Consider the following 8110-nt stretch of genomic DNA (forward strand, 5'->3'; position numbering starts at 1 on the left):
GCCTAGAGTCCTTTAAAAACCTCTGACTCCCCTTCTTTGGGGGCTGGGCCATTTTGGGGCTCAGCCCATCTAGTTTTCCAGGTGACCTAATAAATGCATAATTCTTTACCCCTTTTGGCCTCGTGTGTTCCTCCTTCCTCGACCCTAACATGTGCCCTGACCGGGAATCGAACCGTGACCACCTGGTTCATGGTTAGACGCTCAACCACTGAGCCACAACGGCCGGGCAGGCGCCTTAATTTTCTTCCTTCAGAGTCTGTCTCCTTTCTTCCTTCCCAAGGGGTTAATGGCACCAAGGGGAGTGGCCTCGCTGGCCCAGAACGGTTCCAGCAGCCTGCATCTGCTGCGGACAAGAAACACGCCCACACCTGGGTTGGGTGGGTACTCGCTCTGCTGAGTAGAGAGGAAGTGAAAGAAAGGCCTTAGAAAGATCTATTTTTATAGGGCCCTGATCAAAGCCTTTCTAACTGGGCCAGCTGGACATCTGGACACCCCATCATCTCACGCCTGAGTCCAGAGCAAGGCCATTGCCAGAAGAACATCAAGTCCTTTCCTGGAAGTGGAATTCAGGAAGGCCTGGGGCAAGCGCCCAGGCTGGGCAGGGTGGAGGGCGAGGTGTCAGTAAAATCCAGGCCAGGAGTGCTGGTCACTGGCTAACCCAGTGGTTCTCAACCTTCCTCATGCCGCGACCCTTTCATCCAGTTCCTCATGCTGTGGTGGCCCCCAACCATAAAATTATTTTTGTTGCTACTTCATAACTGTCATTTTGCTACTGTTATGAATCGTCATGTAAATATCTGATATGCAGGATGTATTCTCATCGTTAGAAATTGAACATAATGAAAGCATAGTGATTAATCACAAAAACAATATGTAATGATATATGTGTTTTCCGATGGTCTGAGGCGACCCCTGTGAAAGGGTCATTCGACCCCCAAAGGCATCGCGACCCACAGGTTGAGAACCGCTGGGCTAACCCCATCAGCACTACCATCGCCAGCACCAGCCTCTCCAGTTCCTCCCCTCTTCTCATCCTCCAGCTGGACGTGAGGCAGGGTAGTAAGAAGCTAGGAGGGCCCTAGCCGGTGTGGCTCAGTAGATAGAGCGCCAGCCTGAGGACTGAAGGGTCCCAGGTTCGAATCCTGTCAGGGCACATGCCCAGGTTGTGGGCTTGATCCCCGGTGTGGGGCGTGCCGGAGGCAGCCGATCAATGATTCTCTCTCATCATTGATGTTTCTATCTCTCTCTCCCTCTCCCTTCCTCTCTGAAATCAATACAAATATCTTTAAAAAAAAATTCACTGAGCATCTGCCAAACTGTGTGGTGTGAGGACCCATTTAGAAGCCCAGAGTTGGTATAAAGAAGATTTTAAGCCAGAGACATTTGAGATTCAACAGATACAAAAAGAAGCCTCTGAAAACTTGCCTATCTGACTACAAACAGAAACTTCTGAGAAATTAGGACCGCCACCAATTCCCTCTTCAGGGTGGGTCTACTCCCAGGAAAGGGAGTGAGAATAACCCTACTATAAATCCGGTCCTTAGTTTCATGGCCCTGAAGGAGACAGAAAGCTTTTTGTTTGTTTTAATCCTCACCGAGGATATTTTTTCATTGTTATTTAGAGAGAATAGAAGAGAGAGGGAGGGACAGAGAGAAATATCAATGTAAGAGGAATACATCGATTGGTTGCCTCCTGCACGAGCCCCGACCAGGGCCGAGGCCAGGGAGGAGCCTGCAACCGAGGTACATGCCCTTGACCGGAATCGAACCTGGGACCCTTCAGTCCGCAGGCCGAGGCTCTAACCAGTGAGCCACACCGGCCAGGGCCCATAAAAGCTTTTTATTCCCCTTCCCTTTTCCCGGCTAAATTAGACAGATAAGCCCCTAATTCTCACCCCAACTTGGAGTTAGTCATCATTGAGCAAGCCTGTGTGTAAATAAAGTCTACTCTCTTGTTAATCTGTCTTTTGTAAATTTAATTCACAGGCCCTCAGGTACAGAACCCAAGAGGGTAGAGAAAATGTTTTTATTCTTCCTTCCCAACAATGCTTTGTACTAAATCTTGTTTTACCCTCCAGTTCTCAGCAGGTCCTGGAGCCCCTAATGACGTCACCTAGCATTCCCAACCTTTTGACCCTAAGACATGAAACCCTTCTCACAGGACCCTTGGGGGTGTCTCTGTGGACAAAAGGGGCCACATGCTGACCTGACCAGCTCAGGGGAGGCCTGCATGGCGGTCTTGCAAACTCAGAGACCTAAAGTCACCACAACGGATGGTCTGAAAATTAAATATTTAACTACAAACAAGTTATAGTGGGTAGTCATTTCCTAGGCCAGTATTTTCTCTGACAAAGATCAATGTAGATCTTTACTGAGCCCATTGTCTTTTTGTCTCTAAGATAACATACCTGGGAAATGTCTGGGTAACTTGTAACTTCCTTTTTTCCGGACCCCACGGGGCCCAACAAAGGGCACCAGGACATTCCCTCATGGTTATTGTTATCAATTGTTAAGTATGTTAAACTATCCTCTATCTATCTACGTAAAAGAAGCATCTGTCCATCATTTCCCTTTTTATCCTATCCCAGGGGTTTCCCCCTCCCCCCTTTGCTTTCTGTTATGCCCAGATTTCAGGATCCCCAATAGACCACCAGGGAGCCAGCCGAGTCTGATGCAAGACGCAAAGGAGTCTTTATTCGAGCTAGCTCGGACTCCCCGTCTGCCCCATTCGCCGACGCAGCGGCAGGAAGCAGAGAGCCAGCTAGCTCTGTGGGGAGAGGGGTTTTATAGTGAGGGGCGGAGAGAGGACTGTGGGCCCTGCCGATTGGCCAGGCGCAAGTCTAGGTCTTGTTACACAGGATGAGGTTGTGTCTATGGGGCGCACTTCCCTTGATTATCATTGGTTAGTTTAAAGAAATCCTAGGTGTGGCTAGCAGAGGCTTCGGCTTCCGGGAAGAAGGTCCTTGCTGAGCACATGGCTGCTGCCCAAAAATGGAGGATTCGGGGCAAGATGGAGGGCGTAGCCCTCGCCCTTTCACTTTCTCCTACTTCCTTAATCTATCACCAATGGATTTCATGTAACCCACCTACTTCCCTTTCCTTTGATTGCCATGTATAAATACAGATGTAACCCACCATTCTCCGGAGCATTATCTCAATCCATTGAGCTTCTGCTTCCCAGCATAGGTCGACAGTTTGGCTCAAATAAACTCACAAAAATTCTTTACAGGTTTCAATGGTTTTTTACCTTAACATCTCCTTTCCCAGGCTTGCTCCCCGCTGTGCTGTCCAAGGTTCTACCAACCTCAGCAGAGGAATTCCCTGGGACAGGGGCCTTCAGCCAGAATCCACTCCTTCCCCAGCACATCCACAGGTCAAAGATATTTGTCTTCTCTCTTTTTTTTTTTAATACATTTTTATTGATTTCCGAGAGGAAGGGAGAGGGCGAGAGAGATAGGAAGATCAATGATGAGAATCACTGATCGGCTGCCTCCTGCACGCCTCCGACTGGGGATCCAGCCCGCAACCCAGGCATGTGCCCTGACCGGGAATCGAATTGTGACCCCTTGGTTCATACATCTGTTGCGGAAGACCAAAGAAAAACCAAGCGACGCTTTTAGAGAAAGGGAGGGACACTGTTTAATGCGCCAGCGGACTCAGGGAATAACTTTCCAAATCTGAGTAAAGTAACATGCAGGGGGCTTCTCTTTATATCTCCCTGTGGTCTTTGTCCCGCAAATATGGATTATGCTTCCGGGGTCCTTTTTTCCGGCCTTGCAAGAAAGCCACCAGGTTATTGGGGGTCTCCAGGCCATATCTGATGGTTTGGCCTGGGGCCAGCGTTAATAACCCTCCCTCCGGGGCAGTGCACTGTTCACAGTTTTATGGCCTCTGCAATAAGTGAAGCAAGACCAGTTTCTGGAAAAGAAGTAATGACTTAATTACAGGTTATCAAGAATGTACACTGGGCTGGCTGGCATGGATTCTGATTGCTAGCCCCCCAAATATCAGGGTTACATTGGAATTAGCTTTTTAGCCTCCTTAGGTCGACACTCAACCATTGAGCCACACCGACCAGGCAAAGATATTTGTCTTTTTTTTAAGAATTTTGTTTCTAGAGTCCATGGTTGTCTTTCTAGAATCTAGAATGCTGATTAATGCTTTGGGGCAAGCATGTCAAACTCAAAGGCTAACACGGGCCAAATAAGTGAAGCATGTGGCCCGCGGGCTGTGAGTTTGACATGCTTGCCCTGGGGGCTTCCGCCAGACAGGGCTGGTCTTTGGCCAAGGAGCTTTGGCACACCAAGTCCAGAACTTTCCAAGCCAGGTACCTGGCTTGCAGAAAAGCCTCATTTCTCCAATAACCCAGCTCAGCCAGCATTGCTGAATCAGATACAGAGTTCATACTTCACACCCTGCTCCCCAGCCCCAAGGGCCTGCCAGGCACCAGACAGGGTCCCAACCAGCCAGACCCTTCAAGGCTGCTTCTCTCAGGCACACACACACAAATACACACACACACACACACACACACACACACACACACACACACACACACACAGAACCGGCAGAAGCTTTGAAATGACCACTTGTAAAGGCCCGATCAAATTCTTAGCAATTCTTAGCCGCGGGCGGTCTTCTTCCTTCTCGGCCCCTGTTTAGCTGGGGGAGGGGGGAGCGGACATTCTTCCGGGATCTTTGTGTTTGGGGATGTAGAGTTGAGATGTGGGAGCAAGTTGATGCACACAGATAGGTAGATAAACGTGAAAATCCTCCCAGGCTGTGGGAATGGGGGCACTCCCGTGGTGGGCAGAATCCAGGAGAAGGCAGAAGGTTTGTGTTTGCACCTACGGGCTCTGCCCCGCTGCCTCGACTACTGAAAGGTCAAAGGGCAGGAAGGAACTACCAGCGGGAAAAACTTCCAAACCTGTAAGAATCTTGAGGAGTTCATTTGAACCAAACTGACCATTGCTGGGCAGCAAAATCTTAACGGATTGGGAAAGTTTCGCCATTCTCTGGCGTATTTTACACATTATAATCAAAAGAGAAAGCAGAAGGGGGTTACAGGATATCCATTGGAGATAGATTTGGGAGGGGGGAGAAAGCAAAGGGGAGTGGTGAGAATTGGGGGTTGCATAAAAAGTAAAAAAACAAGTAGATACTTCTACATAACAATGAGAGGCTTGGTAGTCTCTCCTCAGGTGGGCGATTGTGCCCCGCGGGGTCTGGAAACAGGAAATTACCTCAACATTCCACAGGCAGTTATTTTAGATGCAAAAAGACAATAGGCTCAGTTAAGGTAAAGATCAACCTTTAGATCCAGCCTGGTGTGGCTCAGCGGTTGAGTGTGGACCCAGGAACATCCCCGGGCTGCGGGGCTCGATCCCCAGTGTGGGGCCTGCAGAGGCAGCCAATCAATGATTAGCTCTCATCATTGATATTTCTAGCTCTCTCTCCCTCTCCCTTTCTCTCTGAAATCAATAATATATATTTGAAAAATATATATATTTGGGGGAAAAAAAAGATCGAACTTTATGAGGGAAAATACTGGCCTAGGAGGTGACTACCTGCATGACTCGCTTTTAGTTAGAAAGTTTTAATTTCAGCCCTGGCCGGTTTGGCTCAGTGGATAGAGCATTGGCCTGCGGACTGAAGGGTCCCTGGTTCGATTCTGGTCAAGGGCACGTGCCCAAGTTGCGGGCTTGATCCCCAGTAGGGTGCATGCAGGAGGCAGCCAATCAATGATTCTCTCTCATCAATGAAGTTTCTATCTCCCTCTCCCTTCCTCTCTGAAATCAATAAAAATATATTTTAAAATAAGATGGAAAGTTTTAATTTCAGACCATCCTATGTGGTTACTTTGAGTCTCTGTGTTTGTAAGGCCCACCATGCAGGCCTCCCTCCCCTGAGCTTGTCAAGTGTAGCCCTGCCCTTTGACCTTAAGTATTCCAGGCACCTTCCAAGAGCCTGCAGGTGCAAACACAGAGCTTGTCAGCTTGGGAGCGCCTACTGGCCAAGAGGAAATATTAGGATTTGCAAAGACCATGGAGTTCTTTTTTTTAAAAAATATGTTTTATTGATTTTTTACAGAGAGGAAGAGAGAAGGATAGAGAGTTAGAAACATCGATGAGAGAGAAACATCAATCAGCTGCCTCCTGCACACCCGCTACTGGGGATGTGCCTGCAACCAAAGTACATGCCCTTGACCGGAATCGAACCTGGGACCCTTCAGTCCGCAGGCCAACGCTCTATCCACTGGGCCAAACCGGTTGGGGAAAGACCATGGAGTTCTGAGGCCTCCAAACTGGGACTCAACCTGGCTCTCCCATGTTTGCAGTGGGGCATCTGGGACCCACATACTGTCTGGGGACCAGTGCGAAATGAAAATGCCAGTCCTTCTGCTCGAAAATTATTAGGAATTTTAGCCCGGCTGGGGTGGCTCAGTGGTTGAGCGTCCACTTATGAACCAAGAGGTCACAGTTTGATTCCCAGTCAGGGCACAGGCCGGGGTTGCAGGCTCGATCCCCAGTGTGGGGCGTGCAGGAGGCAGCCAATCAATGATTCTCTCTCATCATTGATGTTTCTCTCTCTCTCTCTCCCTCTCCCTGCCTCTCTGAAATCAGTAAAAATATATAATTTATTTTTTTAAAGAGGCTCAGGCCTTTCAGATTCATCAAGGAGAAAGTCAGCAGGGCAGCTGACCTTTCTCATCACCTCTCTGAGAGCATGACTTTGCTACGTTATTATGCTGGAAGGCCTCTGTCCTCCTAGGATGGAAAAGGAAATAAAATGGGAAGGTATACAAAAACACATGGCTCAGCGGTTGTGTGTTGACCCAGAAACCCAGAGGTCGCTGGTTCAATTCCCGGTCAGGGCACATGCCTTGGTTGCAGGCTCCATCCCCAGTAAGGGTGCGTGCAGGAGGCAGGTGATCGGTGATGCTCCTCTCTCATCGATGCTTCTATCTTTCCCTCTCTCTGTAAAAATCAATAAAAACATGTTTTTTATTTTATTTTTTGTAATGTATTTTATTGATTTTTTACAGAGAGGAAGGGAGAGGGATAGAGAGTCAGAAACATCAATGAGAGAGAAACATCAATCAGCTGCCTCCTGCACACCCCCCCACTGGGGATGTGCCCGCAACCAAGGTACATGCCCTTGACCAGAATCGAACCCGGGACCCTTCAGTCCGCAGGCCGACGCTCTATCCACTGAGCCAAACCGGTCAGAGCTAAAAACATGTTTTTAAAAAACCCCACAAATTACACCTCTCAAATTACAAGCCACAGTGGATCCAGATGACTTACCTGTACTTGCAAAGTGTCCCCGGAAAGTACAGGAGAGTTAACAATTAACTAGTAGCAATGGACTGAGATGCATGAAATTCTCCATCCTCACTCGGGCTGGGCATTTAGTGTGTGCCAGGCCTAGTGCGGAATGCCACAGGTGCATCCAGGTGACCAGAAGGCGCTCGGAGCCCAGCAGGGCAGCGACCGCATCCAGGGGCTCAGGAGGCAGAGGTGATAAGGGCGCCTTGCGGGATCCTAGCTAAGACCACTGGCTCTCAGAGACAGTGCAAACGCCTGGAATTGCATGCCTCACACTCCATGCATCTCTGCATGTGCCTTCCTGCGGCAACACTCATGCTTTCCAACGCGGCGTCTCAGTCTGAAAACCCATGTCCTCCCTGAAGTAGCCAGTGGAGGCCCTCTTGTTGCCTAACTTCCCTGATGCATGTGGGGAGAGGGGGTCCCCCAAAGCCCTCTGCCTTAGAATGGCAGCCTCCTGCTTGCTTCCCCAGCACCTCCCAACTACTGTCCTGGACGCACCCCTCCAACGCCAGGTTTAGGGGCTTACTTCTCCCAGTCATCACAAAGCCTCTTCTCACCCCGAAGCAGGCCCCTCTATTTCTTTTTTTTAATTTAAATTCTTTATTGTTTAAAGCAGTGGTTCTCAACCTTCCTAATGCCGCGACCCTTTCATACAGTTCCTCATGTCGTGGTGACCCCCAACCATAAAATTATTTTCGTTGCTACTTCATCACTGTAATGTTGCTACTGCTATGAATCGTCATGTAAATATCTGATATGCAGGATGTATTTTCATTGTT

The 8110-nt window shown here is 48.9% G+C and overlaps 1 protein-coding gene across 1 annotated transcript in view; it reads right to left on the reverse strand.

Annotated features, from left to right (window-relative positions):
* Positions 1-8110, reverse strand: part of MFGE8 (milk fat globule-EGF factor 8 protein) — a 31233-nt gene that overhangs the window by 21261 nt on the left and 1862 nt on the right. Inside the window, exon 2 of the mRNA XM_005886528.2 lies at positions 7805-7811. The gene's annotated coding sequence lies outside the window, so the exon portion shown is untranslated. The remainder of the gene's footprint in view (positions 1-7804; positions 7812-8110) is intronic.

The sequence above is a fragment of the Myotis brandtii genome, unplaced genomic scaffold (assembly GCF_000412655.1).
Source record: "Myotis brandtii unplaced genomic scaffold, ASM41265v1 scaffold988, whole genome shotgun sequence".
Taxonomy (NCBI): domain Eukaryota; kingdom Metazoa; phylum Chordata; class Mammalia; order Chiroptera; family Vespertilionidae; genus Myotis; species Myotis brandtii.